Below are 24815 nucleotides of genomic sequence, written 5' to 3'. Positions count from 1 at the left end.
AACAACAATAAAAAATGGAGTGCCTACTGTGTGCAGGCAGAGTGTTAGGTACTGAGGATGGCATGGCCCCTGCTACTCTTGAGAGAAGCTTGTTGGGAGAGAAAGAAGGGAGACTGACAGGCAGACAGGCCTTTATAATCCAGTGCACATGCTGCAGAGCCCCAGTCAGAGGGGGTGAGGCGGCCACAGAGAAGGACCCTACACCAGACTTGGGGAGTCAGGCTGCCTCCACGTCACGTCTGCGCTGAGGCCTCGGAGACAAGGCAGGGTCAGCTTAGTGAAGGTGACTCAGAGCAGGAAAATGTCCCAGGAAGAGGAAAGAGCATGTGCAAAGGCCCAGAGAAGCATGACCCATGGATGCCTATACAACATCTCCATGAACAAATATGAAATTATTTCAGCTCCCCCCACCCCAGATCCTGGGTTCCCTCAAGCATCCCCTTCACCCAATTTACAAGTTAGCTCTGCCATGTTCTGAGCCAGCTCTGTTGCCCACTAGAATGCAGATTCCCCTGAGAGAACCAATGGATTTTAGTCCATTTCAGCTCAGGGCTGGTGACTGCCCCAGGCCATTTCCTGAGAGTAGAAATGGACGCCGAAGGGTGATTGCTGGTTCCCCAAAGGGAGGCAGGTTTTGCCAGGTCACAGTCTGGCAAACATGAAGTCCTGCTGCCACCAAGACTCTTGTCATAAAGGTGCTACCAGCAAGGGTGATATGTGTTCCCACCTGCTGCATCTCAGCATCACAACAGGAGCTCCCTGTCACTCCCACACTGCCACTCACTTAGCAGGAATACTGCCTGGGACTGAGTGGGCTAAGGGAGCGTGACCAGGGTTATGGTGGAATTAAACTCTTAAATGAGCCAGCACACCTGAGTGCTCTACAGTTTTCTTAGCTTCTACCAGACCGACAAAAATGATTTTAAATGCTTAAGTATTGTTTTCTTTAAGGATTTTCCAAAATACTAGTCAGTAAGGTGCAATGGATTACTCCAATACTTAGGCCACCTGAAGCGAAGAGCCGACTCATTGGAAAAGACCCTGATGCAGGGAAAAACTGAAAGCAAAAGTAGAAGAGGGTGGCCGAGGAGGAGATGGTTGGATGGCATCACTGATTCAATGGACATGAACTTGGGCAAACTCCAGGAGATGGTGAGGGACAGGGAGGCCTGGTGTGCAGTAGTCTATGGGGTCACAAAGAATCACTAAGTCACATGACTTAGTGACTGAACAACAAAAAGGTGCATTTGTTGAGGATCTATTATACTCTAGGTGTTATGAGGAGTACTAGGCTCTGACAGTTCCTAAGATTTTATAGTTTAGTGGGGATGGTAGACAACTGCCTATTATGTGAATGTAACAAGAATGGGCACATATACTTTCTTCTGCACTCCCAGTATTCGACTTCTCCCTGTTCTTCCAGAGGCAAGTGGTTTTCATAGGAGACCTTTGGGATTGTTGCAGCCAGGATGCAAACAGAAAGAAAAAGCCAATATTCAGCTTTCCATCCAGAACAGGATTTTTGAGTCCACAACAAGACAATGGTTTTGAAAGCCAAGCATTCTCAGAATGGAAACGGAGGGGTGGGGGAGCTTTCTGAATTCCTTAAGCTCCATTAAAACATCAAAAGCAGATTTGGAGCTCGTGATCACAGAGTTTCACTCAAGGCCTAAGGTGGGGAGAGCTCAGGGTGTGACCTGAGAGGAGGCTGGCCGAGGGAAGGAAGGGATGAAACTTTGGCCTCCAGGCCTGCAGAGGAGAGAGGGCAGGGGAAAGACAGGCCAGGCAGGTGACCACCGGCCAGGGTCCTCATTCTCCCTTCTTCTTGGGCCTACCCCAAAGGGCAGGATGAGCATTACAGAAAAGGGGAGGAGAGAACCAGAGAATACTGGGGCATGTGGCCTACTTCCCTGGGTTCAGGCCTCTGGGAGATGCCCCAGGTTTGTTCTGGTGCCAAAACAGCAGAGAAATGAGAGTGTGGCATTGGGGGTGGGGAGTCCTCAGTAGAGACTTTGAAATAAGGCCTCTGGCTCCCTTCAGCCTGCATGTAGTGTGCAGTGACGGCCACTTTCCTGACATCTTTCCTGACCTCCAGACTTCTGTGTTGTACATATGCCCCTAAATGTTCCACAGGTTGCCCCAAAAAAATCCTAAACTGAAGATCTCAGCTTCCTAGCTCGCCCACAGGCTCCAAAATTGACACCATCTCTATAGTTGACACAAACATTTATTTGGTCAGGCAAATCGGGAAGCCAGGGGACATCCAGGAGACCCCTTTCCTCCCTTATCCCCTCATCCAAACACTCCCACGTCCTGGCGACCTTACTTTTACATTTATTTTGAATGTGTCTCCTCTCTACACTTAGCTCCTAGCAGCAGCTTAGGCCATCATTCTCCTTGTTCACTTGCATGTGAACTTTATGTTTCCCTCCGAGTGGAGCAAACTGGGAGGAGAGAGTGGAAGACATCGGAGCGTCAGGTTAACACGGTGTGTGCTGCACATACGTCGGGTACCCCCCAAGGCACCCCCAGTGCCTCAGATCTCGCCATCCAGGTGCATGCCTTTCTTCTGCAAGCACCTGGGGGCTTTCTCTGGCTGCAGAAGCACGTTCAGATGAGAACAAGAGGCAGACTACTAGTGGCGGGGGACTATTCTCCCCTCTCCCCAAATAGCCTTCAAACAACTGCGAATGGGGTTGGAGGATGAATACCCTAGCTCCTCCCCTCCTCGTGAGAGATGACGTTGAGGGATGACCATTTTGCTTGAGAATGACTATGCCCCCCAGGTGATCCACACCCTCCTTGACCTCACCTGTGACTCCTCCGGCTTCATCTCCTGCCATTTTGTGCCCCATTAATTCTGAACTGGCTGCAGTGTCCTGGAGGTACCACACTGTTCCCGCAAACCCTTGGTTCAAGTTTTCCCCTCTGTCTGAAATGAGGTGTTTCCCAACATTCTTCCCTAGCTCTTACTCATGGCTCAGCTAAGCTCATTTACATATATTTAAGCATTTGTCATATGCCATACAGAGTGCCTCAGAAGTACCTAGGAAGGGCACTCAGTCTTTGCTTAGGGAGTCAAGGAAAGCACCCCATTAGAAGTATCATCTACGATTCCAAGAGGTGAGTCTCAAAGGAATAGAAAGGGGCAAGATGGAACTGGGGGAGTGATGGTTTCTGAAGCACTGAAAAAGGAATGTGGGGCCCAGAGATGCCAGTACAGCTTGTTAAATGAACGGAAAAAAGTTCACCAAGGCTGGAGCTGTAGGAAAGAAAAGGAAGCTGCAGGAGGGGGAGATGAAGAGGCATGAGAGGCCGGATGACACAGGGCTTTAGGGACCAGAGAATTTATGTTAGTGCAATGGATGATAATGAAGAGACTCTGAAGCTCCTAGTGGGTCAAATGCTTCATTCCCAGAGCTTCCATACCTTCCCTGCGCCGTATCTTATCAGTTTACACATCTGCTTTCCCGCAGGACAGCAAGTTTCTATGTGGCAGGAAACACTTCTCCTTGACCTCTGTTTTCTTGTCCCTAACACAGATCCTGCCCCAGAACAGGACTGTAATAAGCGCCCTGAGTTGGGCCACTGAGGTGACAGAGCCACCCAGCCCAGACTCCTCCACAGGAGCATCACAAAGAAGGCGTGAGGCCCCGGCCTGTGCCCTGGCATCACAGATCCTAACTGTCAACATGGCACCACGTGGCAGGAAAGAGCACTGTAACGCTCTACAGACAGACTTTGGCGGGGGGCGCTACCCCAGAGTATCTCTGCAGTGATCCCAACAGAAATGTCTGACATCCAGGCTGGTGGGCGCTGAAGGCTGAAGACCTGGCTGTAGACTCCAGGGCAGCAGTAGGGTGTGGGGGCTCCTGAGGAGAACTGAGGACTCACCCTCGTGTGTGGGGAGCGGGAGAGCCTCAGAGGGGTCTGAACACAACACCCACCAGGATGAGATCTGGGTGGTCTGTGTGGTGGCCATCAGGTCATTAAAAGCCCTTCTGGGGACAGAGCTGGACCATTCTGGGAAGTTGGAGTCTCACAGCGGTTTGCATCAGGAGAGCAGAGGGGAGACTCCAGTCCCCTAGGAGACTTGCTCAAACTGCACCTAAAGAGACCACTGCCTGTTTCATCGTGGCTGATTTCTGTGTCTGTCTCACGCTCCTTTCCAAATCAGGCTCAACCATGTCACAATTTTATTTTTATGAGCCTGGACTATAATGTATATTAAATTACTATTTAATAAGGGCTTCCCTAGTGGCTCAGTGGTAAAGAATCCGCCTGCCAATGCAGGAGACATGGGTTTGATCCTTGGACTGAGAAGATCCCCTGGAGAAGGAAATGGCAACCCACTCAAGCATTCTTGCCTGGGAAATTTCATGGACAGAGGAGCCTGGGGGGCTGCAGTCCCTGCTGTCTCAAAGAGTCAGACACAACTTAGACACGACGAAATAGCAACAACAAAAGTGGGTGAAGCAACTTATTAGCATTTACGTTCCACACAACTAGAGGCTATTTTGTTTACTTGCTTAATCTCTGGCCCCTAAAACAGGACTGGCCCATCGTAGGTTTTCAGAAATTACTTATTTAATATATTTAACTCTAGAACTACAAGTTATTATACTTATGTCTCAAAGAGGATAGATCTTTCTTCCAAGGTCACGCCACCTTAGAGCAATGAAATCTTCCTAGTTGCAAGCTGGTGGCTTTCCTGGGCTGCGGTGCCCCCAATGGAGAAGAGCTGAACTGCTCTGAGCCCAGCTAGGCTTTCTGAGTGGTTCCAAGGATGGAATCCGCAGGGTTGCTGCAGCTTGAGTTAAGAACAAAGACTTTGGGTGGACATGCTGAGGGGGACGGCGGGGCGGGGGGGGGGGGAGGGCATGACAGCAGAGCCCTTGCCGGTGTCAGTATATGTGGTCTAAAACAAGAACCCAGGGAGCACCTGGCACATAGGGATGTTCAATGTCAGTGACTGAGGGGCACGCGTGAGAGGTCAGAGTTGAAGCAGGGGGTAGAATCATAAAACCAGGAGGGGACTCCTGCAAGAATGAGCCTGGGAAAGAAAGTAAAGTCATGGACTAAGCCTTGGGAGGCAAGTTGCATTTCGAAGGCAGACAGAGAAATCAGAGAGCTAGATGGCAAGCCAGGATGCAGTCACAAGAGCCTGGAAAAGAAAATGTTAGATGCCGGAGGTCATTGGAGAAGAAGCCAAGGACTGGCATAGTCTGCTGAACCTGGCCAAAAGGAGGAAGAGGCATGGTGTTTAACAGCAAGAGCACCACAGGCTTGGGTCACATCTCTGCTCAGCCACTGACTTAGGCAGAGCAAGAGAATTACCTCCTAGGTCTTCAGCTTCCTTATCTACAAATGGATGACGGCTACTGATGGGGCCTGGGTCCTGAAACAAGGATGCGTTCAATAAACACTGCCATCATGATATTGGTGGCGGGGTGGTTAATGCAACTGTGACCTTGAAGAAGACAATATCAGTTCAGTAGGGGGAAGGGAAAGGGAAGAAGATGGGAACCAGACTGCAGGGAGTTAAGGGGAGCCAAGGAAATGGTGAGTGTCAATGACTTTGCTGAGGAATTTGGTAGTAAAAGGAAGTTGAGAAATCCAGTGATTCTGCTGCAGAAGGGCCAGTTGTTTCTTTAAAAGAGAAAAGGCAAGTGAGTGCTCACAAGCAAAAGGGAAGAGACCTTGGAGATGGAGAAAGTGAAGAGATCGGAGAGGAAGAAAGGAGATATCAAAGAAGAGGTAGACATAGTCCTCCAGAGGAGATAGGGGAGCCCCCCCAGCCGCAATGTTCTCTGCTCCTTTATGAGCCTCCCCGCTCCACCCAGGGTCGGGAGGTCTTCTCCTCAGCCAGAAAGTGTGATATCAAGAAGAGCTGCCTAGAAGTCAAGGGACTGAGCTCTGGTCCTGCGCCTGGTTGTTTGTACTTGGTCTGCACCCTGGTCCTGAAACGTGTCCTCCTCCTGCATAAACGAGGCGGCTGGAGCGATCATCTCCGTGATTCTGTAACTGTCACCTCACTCAGGATTATAAGATGTTTCCTCTTCTGTAGCGTTTCTGCACTCTTATCAGCAGGAAGAAAAAAAAAAAAACAACTTTGAACTGAAGCTATCACTTCCTCCAGCAATTGGGACAATATTTCTGTTTCACACTTACTACAAGCAGATCCGGTGATTCCATCAGTGCTGATAGATCGCTGCTGAGCCTTCTGGTGTTTTAAATAGCAGGTACACTTGGTCCTGGCCTTCTGGAATGAAGCAAGGGAGAGACAGGAGTTTTGTGCTAGGCTGAGTGTTGCTGTTGACAAGGCACTCAATGGCTGAAAGCTTCTGCATCCTCAGAAATAACAACAATTACTGCACACGCCACAATCTGTCCTCCAAGGCAGCAAACGCATCAGCTGCTGGTTATTTTGATACCCTGGATAAAAAGCTTTCGAGAAAATCTAGTACAGAAAACATTCTTATCCTCTGCTTGTCTGCACCATTCCTTTTGCCTGCTGCCCTCTCAGCTGTTTGCATTCCTATAAATGTAGCTGGTCCAGGCTTCAAGGTCCTCGTCTCAGTGGCCAAGAGGAAGTGTTTCTGTTTGGATCCTCATGAAAGTGGAAGAAGCAAGAGAAGAGACATCTGGTTATGTGTCCGTGTGCCAAGGACGGCCTGACCTGGAATCTGTTGGGAACCAATGTAGTGTGGATGCGCTGACAGCCGCGAATGGCTATGAGCATTGTGGGCTTCAGAAAGCATTCACTGAACACCTACTATGTGCCAGGCCTGGTGCTAGGACCAGGAGAGACGGTGATGAGCACAGCCAGGATCTAATAACCAGCCCCCACAAGAACACGAGCTCTTTGATCAGGTACCGTGGTCATCTCACAGACTCACACATAGTTGTTGTTTAGCCACTAAATTGTGTCTGACTCTTTTGTGACCCCCAGGGACTGCAGTCTGCCAGTCTCCTCTGTCCATGGGATTTCCCAGGCAAGAATACCAGAGTGTGTTGCCATTTCCTCCTCCAGGGTATCATCCTGACTCAGGGATTGAACCTGAATCTCCTATTTGGTAGGCAAATTTTTTACCACTGAGCTACCTGGGAAGAGCCTGGCACATGGTAGGTGCTCAGTGATCAATCTCTGGAATGTGTGTTTGTTATTTACAAGTTATAATTTACTCAAGATCCTTAAAACTCAGGGACATTCAAGGATGGAAAGGAGTGCTTATTAAACCAACATGTGCCATCAGAATATGATCAACAATTTGGGGGATGGGGTATCCAGGCTTGTATCCTGTTTACATCACTTTTAAATCTCCCTCTTACATTCTACATAAAAAAGAACCACAAGTGCTCCAAAGCCTTTTATCCTTCTGGGTGATAACACAAGGACACATACAAAAGGTCTGCATTCAACAACCAAATACTCTGTTATTCTAAAAATTTCAACTTCATCCCCGAATTCTTGGGCAGCGATTATGTAAGGCTTAGGGCTGGTGCTTTCAAACAAGTTTATACATGGCATGGTTGATGAATGAATTTATCCTATTGTCTGGAAATTCCTTTGTTTAACTGACTGATACATTACCTAATGGATCACCCTACGCTGATGCCACATCTACAGAAAAGGCCATTCATGGTGGCTCTGGTCACTTACACTCACCTCCTAGGTGTGTTCCTCCACCAGTTTGTATCTGAACAATTCAAGTGGATAAGCCTTTGCTGGGAAATAACGAGATCATACCAAAGCTGAAGCTCCCTTCCAAGTCTGAGGCTTTCTTCCTACCTCATCCTTCTCAGGTAAATGGGTAAACTTAGGTATGGGGGCAAAGACAAAAACAGAAAGAAGTGGTAACCTCAGATCAATCTGTGTCAAGTGCCAAAGCAGAGCCTCACCTTGTTCAAGTGCCCTCCACTGGGGAAACAAGGGCCACCTCTGTACTTAGAGCAGGAATCCCTATGCCTCACTAAGGCTGGCACCTGTGGGTGACCTTCACATTGACTGACTCTGTCTCTCCCCTCACATGCCTTCCTCCCTTATGGTATCAGGTACAGAGTAGGGGTTCAACATTCAATTTGCTCAAGGAAACTGAAGAAACACATCTACAAGCTCAACACCAGAGGGGTTGGTGGAATGAATTTCCAAAGACATATGAATCCCCCAGAACACTATTACAATTAATGATGCATATTTAGTGGAAATCTGACTTTGAGGGTATTTCTGCTTTGCCAGTATGGGCCATGGGTCAGACATGCTTCCCCCGTCAAACTCTGACTCCACAGAACCCAAGAAATCCCACAGAAAGTACAGATGGTGGAGGAAAAGAAGAATTTGGGTAAGGCTTGGGGTCGGGTGGAAGGCTGTCTTCCTAGGTCAGTTTAGAGTCACAGAACTCTTGCAACATGGATGAAAGCTGCGCACCCTCTATCCAGAAAAATGCAGGCATCACACACAGACAAACATGCCTACAACTTCAGAAGGATCAGGGACTCCAGGAAGGAAGTTTCCTGAGTCAGGGCCTTGAGTGAAGGCTCTGATTCTAGGTCCTGATGCCTAAGTGCTCTGCCCCTTTTCTCTACAGAGGACTTGCCCTCGTGCCCAGGGTCTTCTGGGGGGATACGATTCTCAGGGCCACAGCCCTCCCTCGTGTCAGAGAAGCCTCTGCACCTTCATCTTGCAGAGCTCCCCTGGGTGCTCTTTTTCTCCCAGAGTGAAAGGAGGCGTCCCGGGAGAAAGGGGTCTCTGGACTTGTCTCTTTTGGCTGCCAGGAGCAGGAGGAGCAGAAGCCTAGGGCAGGGAAGGTGACATCCGACGTACACTCCCGCTGGGCTCCAGGCGCTGGCTGCAGGCAATGCTGGAGAAAAGCTGGGGAGGTAGGGGGTGCGTGGTCAGCCGGGCAAATCCACCCACCCCGAGCCTGTCGGCCCGTGGGTGTCGGCAACCAGTACCCCGGCCTGGTGTCTCAGAAAATCCCCAGCCAGCCGGGTTCTGCACGCGGCCCCTCCAACAGCGTGCGCTTCCTTTTGACCTCTGGCGGGTTGAACCCCTCCCGGGCCGGGTCCAGTCAGCCTTCCCGGGGCAAGATCGACCAACCTCTCCGGTCCCCAGGAGCCCCCGCTGGCGGGCACCTCCGCCTGGCCAGAGCAGGTGCGGGGCTGGGGCCGGGGAGGGTTGGAGTGGGGGAAAGGACTTGGAGTGGGTGACTCAGGGAGGAGGGGCTAAGAATTCAAGAAGCCTGTGTTGAGCAGCTCGGCGCTCCGGCGCAGCAGAGAGCGCTGGGAGCCGGAGGGGAGCGCAGCGGTGAGTCAGGCTGCCCCGAGCTCAGCCCGAGAGGGGTGCAGCGCGGGCACGGCGCGGGCCGGCTTGGCTAGGCTCCCGGGGTAGAGTATGCAGGGGTCGCGGTCTGGCGAGACCTCCGGGCACCACCGCCCCCGGGGTCCCGCGGGCTGAAGTGCGGCGGGGAGAGGAGCGTCCCGAGTGGGTGCGGGAGCGCGGGAGCCTCTGCTGGCGGGCGAGTCGCGGGGAGCTGCGCTCTATCAGGTCGTGGAGTTCCCGATCTCCCGATGGATGGTCGGAAGTCCGGGAGGCAACCCTGGCGCCTGCAGTCGCGGCACCGCGGTGCCAGAAACTAGCTCGAGGGGGACAGCGCGCAAAGGAGCCGGGCGAGAGGGATGCGAGGGCTGTGAGCGCTCCCGGGCAGTAAGAGTGGTGGTCTGCACCGCGGAGGGCGAATGCGCGGCGAGCCCCGGCTGCGGTGTGCGCCCACTCTCTCGTGTGCTACGCTGCCCCCGGGATGCCGCTCCCAGGTATGGGGACGAGCCGGGCAGGGGGCTCTCGACCTGGTACGGCGAGTGGAGCCAGGGTCTCTGGGCTCCTCTGCAGGTCGCAGGAGGGCTGGGAGTCCTGAGTGATGGCCCCAGGGGTTGATAGAGGAAGCCTGCTGATCTAGGGACCTCCATGGAAGGTCCTGCTACATGGGTCACACGCCTCACCTCCAGCTGTCTGCTGCCAGGTGTAGAAGTTGGCATGAAGGGGTGGGGCGGGCAGCGCCTTAGGTCCAGGCGGCAAAGACCCGGAGGAGGGAAAGACAGGACTTGGGGTCAAGGAGCGGCATCTTTGAGCAATCATAAACAAGCAGCTTCACTCTGATTACAACTCTCCTTTTGCTTTCTAAAAAAAAAAAAAAAATTTCTGAGATTCTCATGGAAGGTGTTTTCTGCTTGAACTTTCTCTTCTCTAGTGACTTGAGAGATTAAAAAGGAGCGTGCTTGCTAGGCTGGTTTTTCCAAGTTGTTCCAGGTTGGAAGTTGTAACAGTTTGTCGGATAATTTATGGGTGTTTCATGCATTAAAATGTATTACTGCAAAGCCTTTGGGTGCTATGGGTATTAAGGAAAACTTAGTGCACGTTCCCAGCTGGAAACCAAAATAGGACTCTCCTGGGTATCTCTGCCCCCTCTGTCATCTGAGGCCAAAGGAAATCCTGGAGAAAAGGCACTTGATTAATTGTTCTGGCTCCATCCTCTGGGCGCACCCACTGCAGTGCCAACCCCCCCTTCCCCACACATGCATGGCCAACTGCATTCTTAAATTCAGAAAGGGCAGTGGCAGGCCCACCCATATCTTCCCTCCAGGGTCTTCAGACTCTTGAAGCTGTCACTTCAGTCTGCTGGAGGGGACTGTTTCTCCTTCTCAACATAGTGCAGAAGGACAACAGCCGTTGGGCCCTGCCAGCTCTTCTTGCGCAGTGTTTACAGTTTCCTATCCAATGTCTGAAACTTTCCCCTTCTGAAGACCCACTGAAGAAAGACTCCATTAGGTCTGGAAGGGTCTCTTTTGAGGAGAAGTCATAGGTCAGCCTGGGCAACCCGAATGTCAATCCACCACGGTCAGTGTTCCCGGACATTGAGGTAACTGAGGACGGGGGTTTGGGGGTGAGTGAGAGTGGTCTGGGGTCTGAGGCTGGCCCTGACGGTGTTGACTCAGAGAAGAAATGATTGTCCCTCAGACTCTGGTCCTTGAAGGGGGTTGGGATTAACATCACATTAACATCACTTGCCACCAAAATCCTCCCCAGGCTTTTGCCAGTGTTTTTGTGCAGATGGGAAAAGGGGCAACCTTGAGGGGAAAAATGTTAGGAGGCACCAAGGGAAATGGGGAACCAAGGTCTCGGGGACTGGGGACACACGTATTGATAGGACTGTAGGAGTATCTCAGAGGATTTTGTAGCAGCTGATAGTGCCACGCCATCCCTGGACAGCCACCTCACCCTAAAGCTCCGCAGCCCCACTAGAGAATTGGAAAACTGGCTCCACTCGGGGCAGCCATCCTAGTACTGGGGACTTCCCATATCCTTAACCTTTGTCCATGAGTGGGGTTCTCACCTTCTCCTACTTCCCACCACAGATCTCCTAAACCTGGAGGGGCAGAAGGAGCAGGGAATGAAGCTTCACACTGTCCTCTTCCAGAGAAAAATCTGTGCAGTGTCCAGGAAGGGGGCCCCAGCTGCCGACATCAGCAGGGAGGGTAGGGCATGGCAGGGCAGGGCTGGAGCCTGAGGGAAGTTTCTCATCATTGCTGAGATTAAACTGATGAGAAAATCACACAACTTTCCTTTTAAATGAGTGCTGAGCACTTCGGCTGTGCATTCATGGAGGGCCTTATTTCAGTGGCAACTGCACTGGAGCCACAGAAAAATGACGCTCTGCCCTCAGCAGGCGGTGGAAGGCTTGCTGAGGACTCATATAAAGTCTGGATATCTCTGAGAAAACAACCCATGTTCCCAGAGGGTTTCTCTTTCTTTGACTGGCACCTCTGAACTTGCAAATCATCAGCTAAACTGTCAGCTCTTAGGCTCAGCCAATCCTGAGAAATCAACTCTGTGATGGGCCAGTTTCACAGAACAGCATTCTGTGGCCTCTGGCAGGTAAAGTAAGAGGAAAAGACCCTTCCCCAACCTATTGCCAGGGACCTTGCTTCCTGACCGTGGGGAGATGGTTAACATCCAGTCTCCAAATAGTAGCAAAATCGAGATGGCCCTGAGGCAGAAATGCAGCTGGAGAAGCTGAGTCTTTGTGGTCATTGACCTTTTGGCTGGTTATGCATAGGGGTGGAATTGTCCTATTTAAGCCGAGATGATAGACCTTGAGCCACAAAATTTAGCCAAGACCAGAACAGTGAAATCACATAATAAAAAAAGATATCTTATGCTTTATGATTTTTTCATTACTCTTCTATGGATCACCTTACATGTTTTGAAGGAATTCCTAGAGGTTGTTTGCCTCAAGAGAAATTATACTGAAATGATCTCTTAATATTTCTCTCTTGTATTTTGGGTAAACTTCTTGTGGTAGTTTTTGAGTTGTAAGACAGAAGGGAAAATAGCTTTGTAATCTTGAGCGAGTCACTAAACTTTGCAGCCTTCACTTTCCCAATCTGTGGGAGAAGAGTAGTGTATTAACAGTGTTTCTCAATGGGGCTGTTGGCGTTTGGAGAAGATTCTTTATTAAGGGTGACTTATTTCTGCAATGCTGGAAGTTGAGTATTCTTGCCCCACCAACCAAAATGACAGAAATGGTGACAACCCCAAATCCCCTCTCCCCCATGGAAGGCTAAATGCTTATTAAAAGGGTAATACTGCTTCCGGTTGAGAACTCCCTTGGCAATTACCAATAAGGACCTTTCTTTCAGGCCTTATGGTCGGGCCATCTTCTACTTAATCACTGAATTGGGGCTTCAGAGATCCAGCCCTGGGCTTCATCTTCCAAGAGCCAGTGTATCAGGCTTCAGGAAACTCAATGCTGTGGTCCTGTGGGGCACCATCCTTTGCTTTTGTCAGTGGAGTGTGACTACAAATGGCCCACATGAAAAGAAAACCAGAAAGAGTTGGGGGGAAGGGACCGGTGGTATTAGAGCATGGCAGCTTCCTTCTCTGCCATATGCTATTAAAAATACCGGCAGACTGCCTGCCCCGGGTGTCCACAGCACTGGGAGGAAATCCCTCTCTCCTTTACTAAATGGATCACACTGTAGCACCAGGAGGCCCCTTCTCTGAATGAGAGAACGAGGAAGCAGAGCCCTCCCCAGCACTGACAGCACTTAATACAACGTGGGCACATATTGATATCAAATTACTACAACCGTGCCCAAGCTGTGAGAGTAAATGGGAATCAATAATGTGACATTTAATTGAAAAAGGAGGCTAGCAATGTACCCTGGAGGGATGGTGCATATAGCACTGGGTTTATTCTCACTTATCCTTACCTCTGCCACAAGGTATCACTGGATGACCAAAAGTAGGGCCATTTGGGTTATTCATAGTGTAAAGGGCTAAAATGAATAATTTCTTTGGAGGATTTTATTGCTTGCTACCCACTCCCAAACCCCTGGAGTAGGGAATGGCAACCCATTCCAGTATTCTTGTCCTGGTAAATCCCATGGACAGAGGAACCTGGTGGGCTACAGTCCATGGGGTTATGAAAGAGTTGGACATGACTTTGCAACTAAACAACAACACCCCCAAGTTGAAGAGAGAAAGCTACCAAAGTAGTAGAACTGGCAGGGTTTGTAGTTGATTCCTAATGAGGAAAAAAAAAAAAAGGACATCAGCGATGTAAGGAGATTCCCAGATGAGACTGAGACTGTTCTGGTGATGCAATCTGTCAGTAGGACTAGCAACAATGCTTTTTGAATTGCCCAAGTTTGGCCAACCTCTTTCACACGTGGAAAATCTTTTTATTAGTAGTAGTATTAGTCAGTCAGACAGTCAGGGTTTCCCTGAAAATTCCCCACTGGGGTAAGCAGATGGAGAGGTTTTGGCACTGCCTGCAGTGGCCTCTACAGGTGGAGAGCTCTGAAAGTGGAATGATCTGGCTCTGAAGTCAGTGAGGATGAACAGCCCAAGCTTACCCCAGAAGCTGTTTCACACTGAGGGCAGTTAAAATCCACTGCTACAGAATAGGCTCCCAGTAACCACAAAGTATGTGCTACTTGGTACACAGATGGGCTGCTTTTCCCATTTCCTTTGGCTGTCCCCTCGGTAGCCAGGTTGGTGGAATATATCATCTGTCTGAACACCACACACATTCCCAAGTGAGCCCAGGGAGGGCTGCCTGCTGGAAACCATGAGAGCTCAGCCCCGGTCCAGAGAGGGAGGTACTGTCTAAGCCCCTAGTCACTGTGGATCTGACGCGGGGTTAAAGTGACTTGCATTTCTCACTTGTCCAGTCTAGTGAAACGCCATCCCGTGTTTGCACCCAAGCAGACCAGGCTTGGGAAGATCCTCTGGAGAAGCGCTAGTATTCTTGCCTGGAGAATCCCCATGGGCAGAGGAGCGTGGCAGGCTACAGTCATTGGGGTCTCAAAGAGTCAGACATGACTGAGTGCCTAAGCACAGCACAGCACAGACCTGGCTTGGAGGTTAGCATGCTAGGGTGCCATCTCATCCTTGTCAATAACCAGGTGTTGAGCCCCCATGCTGTATGGGAGCTGCTGAGAGAGGCAGACTCCCTTTGGACTGTGATTTCAAAGGAAGAGCAGTCATGCTCCTGAAGGCTGCTGGCCTAAGTAAGCAGGGAGGAGGGAGATGAGCACCAGGAAAGCAGAGATGCAAGAGTGCGTCTTGTACCTGGTGTTCCTGCTCTGTGAAACCGGGGCAACAGGAGGACCTGCTCTGCTGGGCTGGGCACCTCAAGCGGGGTGATATTGGTGGGACACCGGCACAGGCCTGGCACCCAGTGGAGCAAGCGCTCAACAAACACGAGTTCTTTTCTGTCATTCTCTCCCGCAGTGGTACTGATCGGAGGTGTGCTTTTCGCTTCAGATTGAGCAACATCATCTTTGCATTTTTTTATGCCTCTGTATGTGGAAAGCTTTGCTACCCTGGGAGAAGAAATCTTTCTGGAAGCATCGAATTTTCTCTAGGAATTTACCCACCTTCATTTTGACTTTCTGTAATTAACATTCTCATTGGGAGAGAATTTTAACCAAACATTTCATCTTCTGAACTACCTTGCCTCATAATATCAAAGTGAAAGGAAACTCAGAGATATTCTCCTGCGATTTTCTTTCAGAGGCAAACTTCTCAGAGATGTTATGTAATGCTCTCTAAATAAGGCATTTCTTGAGAATGGCCATTTGTACTGGCAACTTTAAGAATGTTTTGGTTCCTTACCCCACATAACAACTTCTCCTCCCTCCAACGACTCATTTCCTTAGGATTTTATGTGTCTTATCAAGTTCACAAGAGAAGGAAGAGGAGGAAGTGAAATTTTCTGTGTCAGCCGGGCATTCATGCTCTCCCACCCCAAGGGTCAGTGGCTGGGCAGCTGTTGCTAAATAGCACATTAACCTGTGGTTAAAGGGGGAACAATCCCCACCCTGGGAAGGCAACATCAGGCCATGGATGGATCTGCCTTCTCCCAGTGAGCATCTTGATTAATATGCTAACCAGGGGCCTGGGCCCTGTGGAGAGTCATATAAATATAAATTCTGCCCAAGGAGCTTGCTCTCAAATCAAAATCTAAATGACTTCAGAGGCTCATCAGATAATATAAATGAGGTAAGACTTAGGCTGGTAGGGGCTGCAGAGAACTAGAGAGGGTATGCCCCATCAGAAGAGGACAGACAATCTGTTGCTTTGCATGTTTGTAGATCCAATATGGCCAGATCTTCCAACTCTTCCAAGAATTCAAACTTTGTGCTTGAGTGTATAGATCCTTCACTTTTCAAAGCATCCATGCAGATCAACAAAACCTGCCTGCAGTTTCATCTTATTATCCAGATAGACACACTTGGAGAAATTGAGAATAGTATCGAAATGGAAACTAGCTGAAGAAGTTCCCGTTGACTCTCAGATAGTCCTGAATGACCAGTGTGCTCTAGGAAGGCTTCCTAGAGGAAGGGAATGTCCTGCAGGCAGGTAGGATTGTATGAAAGCAGCCCTGGCATAAAACAGAACCAGCTTCAGACACGGTCTCTGTCTCTTATTGACTCTATAACCACATAATGACTGTAAGCCTCAGTTTCCTCATCTGTAAAAGGGACTCACAATGCGAATCTCAGGGGACAGTCATGAGGGTGAGAGGGAGGAGGGCTGGAAAGCCCTTACTTAGTCCAGAGCCTGGAACACTGGCAGTGCCCAGTGAGCCTGAGTTCTGTCCTAATGCTGGGCAGGTGGGGTTTAGCCAGTCCAGAGGGCATGAAGGACCAGAAACTTGAAGAAGGGCTATACACTGAGCTTTGTGAACAGTGGCTTTCCGAGGACTTGGGCTTCAATTGCTTTTCCTGTCCCCAGAGGACAGCATTTGTAGGCTAGTTTTCTCCCCTCCTGCCCTCTTCCTGCTTCCCTCCAAGGCCCGAGACTGTGTTCCCACTTGCTCTATCAGAATCCCACACTTTAAAAACCTGACCTGGGCCAACAGCAGAAAAACAGAACTCTACTCCATAAGAAGGAAAAGTACTCTGGGAGGCTGTATAGACATGCATGGCAAATATTCAAGGAATTCTTAGGAATAAAAAAAAAAAATTTTGTAAATCTGGATTTTTGCATGAGGCCATCACAGGAACATGTTTTCTCAATTAGCATGCACATTGTTTGGAGTGAAGTCACTGAGTCCGCGGCTCCTCAGGGCTGACTTGTGCTGAAGCCACCTGATCAGGACCTTACTTTCCACGATCGAAATCTGATTGGATCAACCCTGTCCCTGCCCCTAGCTGCTGAAACAAAATTACCCCAAATTCTAAACCAGGGTGGAAACATATGCACTCCACTGCAAAGCAATCAAATTTCAGATCCTAGGTGTACTCACCCACAACTGAGAAAGACAACACTACTCTTGCTGATGGAGTGACAGTCTTCACAGACCCTTGCACTGTTCTTTTCCTTGGGCAGTTATTGTTAGATGGTGACTGTGCATGGTCCCATCAGAGCAGATGTGTCCTGTAAGTTCTGAAAGCAGAGAAAATAGTTTCTTTTGCGAAAGCATGCATCAATTGCTTAAAATATTACTAGTCGGTGCCTGAGATCAGCGATTATGTTTTCTGGATGGTTTCCTGGACTGACTCTTTTCCAAGCGAACGGCTTTGTCGGATATTTGTAATTTCTGAAATATTTGATTAATGATGTCCCCTCACCAGAGGGATGGTCCAGGGTACATGATTAGCAGCTTGCTTCAGAAGCAGCGATACAGCCCAGCATCCAAAGGGATCAAGCAAGAAGTTGAAAAAATTTCAAACCCACTGTCATAGACTCAAGTAAGGGAAAATGGTTTTCAAACTACAGGTTGGGACCTATTAGGGAGATGAGAAATCAATTAAGTGGTACAACTTTTTTTTAAGAAAGAGTAAAATTTTTAAAAAGCAACATGCATTGCATGGAACAAAGGGAAATATGTGTGAAACTTTCTTTTAATTGTATATATGTTTACACAATATGTGTGCAAACTGGATCATGACGGAAAATGTATTTTTTCACTATGAGTCATGGTTAAAAAAGTTGAAAAGCTCTTGGCACAGACAACAGCATGGTTTAGAAAAGGGCATCGCTCTGAAGCCAGACAAGCTTGGGGTTAAGTCCCAGCTCTGTGATTCCTAGCTGTATGATCTTAGGGAATTTAAGTTCTCTAGGCATCAGTTTCCTCATTTGCAAGGTCAGACTAATTGCCTCCTCATAGGGCTATTGTGTAGATTAAATGACAGAGATGTATGAAGTGCTTGGTACTGGGTCTGCCGTCAAGGAGACCTCAGTAAGCAAGAGCCACTGTCATCAATGGTCTTCTCCTTTCCCCCCTGCCTACTCCTTCTTTATCTTCTTCTTTCAGACTACTCAACCTCATTAGAATGATGACCTCCCTAAATGTTTTTGTCCCTGAGATCTCTGGCTAGCCTAGCAAAGAAACAATAGCATGGTATGTTGTCTGTATCCCTACCTTTCTACCCTCTTTCTTCTGTTTAATGTTGGCAGAGGCATCTTTCTGTGATTCTGTTCCCTGGACATCATCATGACAGTAGTTGTCCCAAGGGCCCAAGACATCCCCCTCCCTGTCACTGAGAACATCAGCAGGGTATCACAGCATCACAGCCCTCCCTGGCCTTGTGACCGGGACAAATTCTTTGGTCTTAATGTGGTGGTACAGTGACTCTGGAAGGAGCTTCTGTTCCCACAAATCACATCCTTTCCTTCTCAGTATATTTTTATAAGGACAACAGGGCTAAGATACTATTAAAATGTTGACATTGTCAAATTCTTAAGAAGTCCCTGCCCAGAGCAGGGAGCCTAACATTTTCTTGTGAGCGAGGGTCCAGGCTGCCCCAGTGCAGAGGATTTCAGTTTCTCTCCTGCTATCAACAGCTTACAGGCTCCTAGTGTGGGCCTTGGAGCTGACGGCTTCAGGTAAGCCAAACCCTAATCCTGACTCCAGCCCTCAACCTGGCCCACAGTCTGTCACTGACCCTAGACCTCCCCTCTGCAGCTGAGGGTACATGGAAGAATGACCCATACCAGGGGCCACAAAGGTGACAGGTCCCAATTTTCTTGAGAGCCTGGCTAATGCAGTCCCCTGAGGACAGATCAGCGATGACAAACTGCTGCCTCTTTGTTCAGGCGGAAGCTTCACCTTCTCCCTCCTGTTTCCCGTGCTCCCCTGGGGCTCATTCCAGTGCTCTCTCTGTAAAATGCAACTCCCCACCCCCACCGGGGCCCCATTTTCACCACTCAGATTCAAAGAGGATTATTAGTGACATCTCCTCAAATGCTGAATTCCTGTCCAGACCAAAGATTTAATGCTCCTTTCTAGGCAGTTGTTTCTAGGCAGTTAAGACATCTCTATTTGACGTTGCAGGGCAGCGGGGCTTACGGGGAGTCAGTGGGCGTGTTGTAATTTTCATCTCTCTAAGAGTCTTCTTTACCACAACTCATCCCACCATGCCCTGTAAAATTCATGCCATCAGGCCAGTTGCACATGTTAAAGAACATTTATAGGGACTTCCCTGGCAGTCCAGTGGTTAAGACTTCGCCTTCTAATGCAGGGGCTGCATTTTCCATCCCTGGTTGGGAAGCTGAGATCCCACATGCCTCGCGGCCAAAGAACCAAAAGAGAAAACAAAAACAATATGGTAGCAAATTCAATAAAGACTTCAAAAATGGTCCACATCAAAAAATCTTTAAAAAAATAATAACATTTATAGCAGAAGAGAGACATTTGTCGCATCATATACAGCCCCTTGCTCCTTAAGCAGGTGGGTTATATTGAGCGAAGCATCGGGATCTTGACTGGATTGTAAACAAAGCAGCTAAGAGGCTGTTTAAATCCATCACTGTTGCACCTGAGTTGTTGTTGTTGTAGTTTTTTTTTTTTTCTTTTAGGAAAAAGCAGAGGCTGACTTACATTTTCTGTGCCCCAAAGGGGAGGAAAAAAAGCATATTTCCACCCTTTCTGAAACTTGCAATGACAAATGGAATCAATTGTCCCAGAACATGACACACCACCAAGAATGTTTCTTATGCATGAAATGAATTACCTTTCTTTTCATCTGGGTTCAAGGGTATTGCATTTGTCCTTTTGCGGGGAAAGTGTGAACACTCAAAAATGTTTTCATTTTCTTTTTCGAGGAGGTCAGACACCAAAACCTGACTCCAGATTTCACACCGATGTGTCAGCATCTCTGTATCTTAGAAAAGAAAGAAAATATTCTGGGAGTGAAACTTTTAAGTATTGTTTTGAATTTTTCTAAAAAAAGAGTGGGATGTGTCAGAAATTAGAGGGCTTAATAAAGCAACAAATATTATTTGTTGTAGGTTATTTTAAAATCACCTTTATGATTAAGCATAACAAAAGTAATTTTAAGTTGGCACAGTACACAGAATATCCACATTCTACTCATTTTCACTTCTTTAATGATTATAAACCAGAATTATGACTGGCAACACTCATGCTCTTGAAAATTCTAGAAACTGTCTGAAGCTTATTTCTTTTATGGATTGCGAAAGTTGTTATGTAAGAAAGAAAAATGGTTGTCAGATATAGATTATTTATTTCAGCTCTGTCATACTGAGAGCTAGGAGAATGGGCATTTATTTTTGGGTCAGCTTCTTCTTACCTGTGTGACTTGAACAAATCACAGAGCCTCTCTGAGGCTCTGTTTCTTAATCTGTAAAATGAGAATAATAAGTTTGCCCCTGGATACTGGAACGACCTTCTGCCTTGAATACAGTTGCCAGCTGGGGAGATACCTTGACTGTCGGTGTAAGAGGTGAGATGTGAGAACCCTGGAAAAGGACTTTGAGACTCCAGGTACCAGTGTTGGCTCTACCCTGAGTTAGGTGAGGGACCTTGACCGTCACTTGCTCTGTGTGTGCCATCCCAGCTCCCGCCTGCCTGTCTCAAATGCAGTGGCAGATGTGAAAGCACTTCACATAATCCTGGGAAGAAACAAGCTGCTCCTGCCATGGTGGGAACAGAGGCCTGTGCCAGGCACTGAGCGGGCCCCTGCGAGGCGGAGGCCAAGGACACCATGGAAAGAGCGTCAGTGTGGAATCAGACTCTCCAAAGCTGCAGGCCCAGAAGTGGGGCTGAAAACACATGTGACCAGGGCAAGTTCCTGCAGCTCTCCAATTTCTAGTTTCCTCAGCTGTGAAATGGGGCTAGTAGCACTTACTTCTTAGCATAAGGATTAAACAACGTGACTCCTGCTAAGTCCTTGGCTTGTCCAAAACTTGGCTTTGTAGTGGTCCTTGGCACTGATCTTGGATGAGTACCCGAGGGGCTCTCTGCTTAGCTGGTGACCTGGCTGAGGACAGTCCAAGGCAGATGTGGTTGCAGGATGCTTCCAGGACGTGCAGCTCTCTTAATGGCCCCTCTGTCTCCTCTGCCAGCTTTTGCTTCTCCTGACCTCTAAATATAGGACTGCCTGGAGCTCAGCCCAGGGTTCTTTCTTCTCTGTATTCCTCTCTTCCGAGATAGTCTATCTCAGCCTCTCCAGGCATTAAATAGGTTCTACAACTTCTGGATGTCTATTTCCAATCTGGTCCTCTCCCCCGGGCTCCAGGCTCTCAGGTTCTACTGTCATGTCTACTTGGACATCTAATGGACATCTCAGATTTGGAGTTATTGACCCCTGAACTACTCTTTTCCAAGTCTAATTTTAGTCTTCCCTATTTTAGACAATCATGTCATTATTCCCAGCTGCTCAGACCCCAAATCAGGAAATTATCCTTGGTTAGACCTTCCTCATCACCTTTATTTTTTCTCACTCACTTATTCATGTTTATTAATTCAATAAACCTTCTACAATGTTCTTTCTGCTAGTTTATAGGGACACAACTAGAAACAGTGTACGGTTTCTCCCTTGCAGAAGCTTACTCTTAAGCCTACTAGTATGATATTCTCTATAGTTCTTGGCCTATTTAGCCAAGCAACCTGAAAGTGAAAGTCTCTCAGTTTTGTCCAACTCTTTGCAACCCATAGACTGTAGCCTGCCAGGTTCTTCTGTCCGTGAAATTCTCCAGGCCAGAATATTGTAGTGGGTAGCTGTTCCCTTTTCCAGGGAATCTCCCCAATCCAGGGATCAAACTCAGGTCTCCCACATTGCAGGCAGATTCTTTACTGCCTGAGCCACCAGGGAAGCCCCCAAACAGCCTAGTGCTTTTTTAAATTGGAGTATGGTTGCTTTACACTGCTGTGTCAGTTTCTCCTGCACAGCAAAGTGAGTCATCCACACGTACACATTTATCCCCTCTTCTTTGGATTTCCTCCCGTTTAGGTAACCACAGAGCACCAGGTAGACATGCTCATTAGTTATCTATGTTACACATAGTAGCTCATCACCTTTTCTCTTCAATCCACCAGCAAGTCTTCTTGGTTTCAAACTAAATACTGAACCTGGGCACTTCTCGCATCCCACTACTGCCTCTTAGTCCAAATTACCATCTCGTAGCCAGATTACTACAGAGACTTCCTCCTGGATTCCCTGCCTCCACTCTTGTTCCCTACAACCTTTCAACCTAACAGCAGAGTGCCCTTTTAAAGGTGTAAATCACGTCACCTAATTTCCTAGCTCTTAACCCTCCAGTTACACACAGAATAACATCCATACTCTTGCCATGGCCTTATTTCAGTGGTTCTTAACCCAGTGGACACTTGGAAACATCAAAAATGGCAAACACATGACTGTCACATGTAGAGAGAGTAGGGGGCTGATACCAGCATTGAGCTGGCAGAGTCCAGGGGTACAGCTAAACATACTACAATGCACAGGACAGCACCCAACAACAAAGAGTTATTTGGCTCCAAATGTCAGAACGGTGAAATGGAGAATGCACGTGTGTGATCTGGAGCCTGACCCTCCCTCCAGTATCCTGTGTCACTCCTCCAATTGCCTGCTGTGTGGCAGCCTCGTGGAACTTCTTGTTGTGTCTTTAACACGTCATTCTTGATACTGTCTTGGGCTTTTGCACCTGCTGTTTCTTCTATTTGGAACACTTCTACCCACAGATCTTCTTCACATAGTTAACTTTTGATCATCATTTAGGTCTGCTTGGGTGTTACATCTCTTGAGCACTATAACTTAATACATCTATCCCCACTCAACCAAACCCTGCCACGGTAGACTGTCTCGCCTTACCCTGCTCTATTTATGTCATACTACTTAGTTTTATTATTTGTGTTGTTTGTTTGTTTGTTTGTTTTTTATTCAACGCCTCCACAGGAATGTGAGGACGGGGACAGGGACTTTGTTGTGTTCATCAAGGACTTCATCACACATAGGCGCTCAAGAAGTCTTCGTTGAGTGAATGAATGAACGGTTGATGTGTGTGGCACAGACAGTGATCACTACAGAAGGTTAGGAAAGGAGACCATCCGTGGGATCTGGCTTGTGAGGGAAGGCTTCCTGGAGGGCTGTTTTGCAAGTTTGTGGAGTCCCCACCTGTTCAGCTAAGCTGGCCCAAAATGGAGCAGGGCACTGGAAGCTTGGCCTCCTCTGAAGCATGAATATACCTGGGAGCACCTCTTATAGATTAGAGCCAGCCGTGGACTTTAATATTCAATAGGATAGAGAGCAAAGTTGGAGAGCTCAGGGGTCTTAGATGTATGATTGAAGAGAGGAGCCAGAAAAGAGAGGCAAATGGGAGAAAGGCAGGAGCAGGAAGCAGAAATCTAGGCTCAAGTTGGTTCAGATCAGGAACAGAGGTCAGTATCGAGCGAGGGAGGCGGTGGGGGCGGGGGAAAGGGGAAGAGAGGTCATCTTCAGGGGAAAGTCTCTAAGTAGCTCATCCCAAAGGGGTGATTGTATTAATAGTTTCTGGAGAAGAAACTGGAAGTTCTTCTGCTATCAGTTTTCCAGGAGCCAAGTGAGGCAACTGTTGAGCTGGGCCTGAGAAGCAAGAAAGGCCAGTAAAGGGTGGAATCAGATTTCGCAGGCAGAGACTGGGCCCTGAATACACAATGTACTGCCCCTCGTAGTATCCAGCTGAGACTACATGAGATAACTACGAAAATCGTGGCTCCAGGATAGTCTTAATTTCCAACATTCTGACCCATTGCCAAACATTGTTCCTGTGCTCCAATTAAAAAAAGCAAACCCCACAATGCCATACGTGATGATGGACAATCTATGTGCAGCACATCCAGGTGATGAGTGGGTGCCCCTTGCCCCAGGTTGGCCTCCCCATGATGCCTCACAATAAGGATGTTAATGTCCAGTTCTTGAGAGGAGTGGGTTCAGATTGTGGATTGTTTTTCCAGGGTCTCAGGAGTCCAGAGTTTGTCGATTATGGAGCCTTTGAGGAGGGGAATGCTTGGTCCCAGGTACACAGCTCCATTCATCCTAACGTCTCCTCCGAGTGACACGTATGATCAGGGTCTGTGCCCTCGGGGCTACCTCAGGACACTTACTCATAACTCTGGTTCATTCTGCTGCCTGGATACTTCTGAGGGTATGACTACAGGGGATTAGCCAGCCAACACCTTATTTTATGAGTCTATTAATGTAGGTTTAAAGTAATACACCTCAGATGTAGACAGCTTACTCCAACCTACCAAAAATATCATTAGGAACATTTACAAGGTCTAAAGAGTGATTTAATGGTGATGAAATTCAGATGTGTTGCATTGCCCTAATGTTGAATTTAGCCCTGACTCAGTCCATAGAAATACAGATTTCCCGCAGACGAAGTCTCATCGCCTCCTGGGTCCCATGTGCCTCGTGGAGCTAAGGTGACGAGCTTGTCTGTCACACAGCCTCAGAAGTCCTAAAACACCCCTGAGCTGACCATCTCTCCCCTGCTTCTTCAGAGAGCGGCTGACACTCAACTTTGACTTTTTGGCCACACAACCTTTCTGTCAACTTATCACTGGAGCTCCCTTCCATCATTAGGTCTCCTTGGTATACAGAGGTATGATGCTCTCAAACTTCTACTCCATCAAAAGGTGATCTCTGACCCTTCACTCACGCTCGAGATACATGGCTGACAAAGACTCAGATGGATGCTTATCTCAGGGGCAGATGCTCTCAGCGGCCATCAAATTCCCTTGGTCAGAAAGCAGTGAACCACCCACAGACAACAGAGCAAGCCAAAGGAGAGCCCTGGCCCATCTTTCCTGCTGATTGTGTGACTTCACATACATTACAAAAACTCTCTTTGATTCTCAGTTTCCTGAACTGTAAAATTGGAATAATAACAATACCTCCTTTATAAAGCAGTAGCTAAATGAAAGCGTATATGTACCAGTTAGCACAGTACTTGGCACCTAAAAGCTGTTCAATAAACGGCAACTACTCACATTATGTTATTAAAATCTTGGAAAGTAAAA

At 48.2% G+C, this 24815-nt stretch overlaps 1 protein-coding gene across 1 annotated transcript in view; it reads left to right on the top strand.

Annotated features, from left to right (window-relative positions):
• Nucleotides 1-9242: 9242 nt before the first annotated feature.
• Nucleotides 9243-24815, top strand: part of NGF (nerve growth factor) — a 55514-nt gene continuing 39941 nt past the window's right edge. Inside the window, exon 1 of the mRNA XM_088834893.1 lies at nucleotides 9243-9307. The gene's annotated coding sequence lies outside the window, so the exon portion shown is untranslated. The remainder of the gene's footprint in view (nucleotides 9308-24815) is intronic.

Source organism: Moschus berezovskii, chromosome 4 (assembly GCF_049115385.1).
Source record: "Moschus berezovskii isolate FMDL1 chromosome 4, NW_MosBer_1.0, whole genome shotgun sequence".
NCBI lineage: Eukaryota > Metazoa > Chordata > Mammalia > Artiodactyla > Moschidae > Moschus > Moschus berezovskii.
This window is presented reverse-complemented; position numbering and strand designations above follow the sequence as displayed.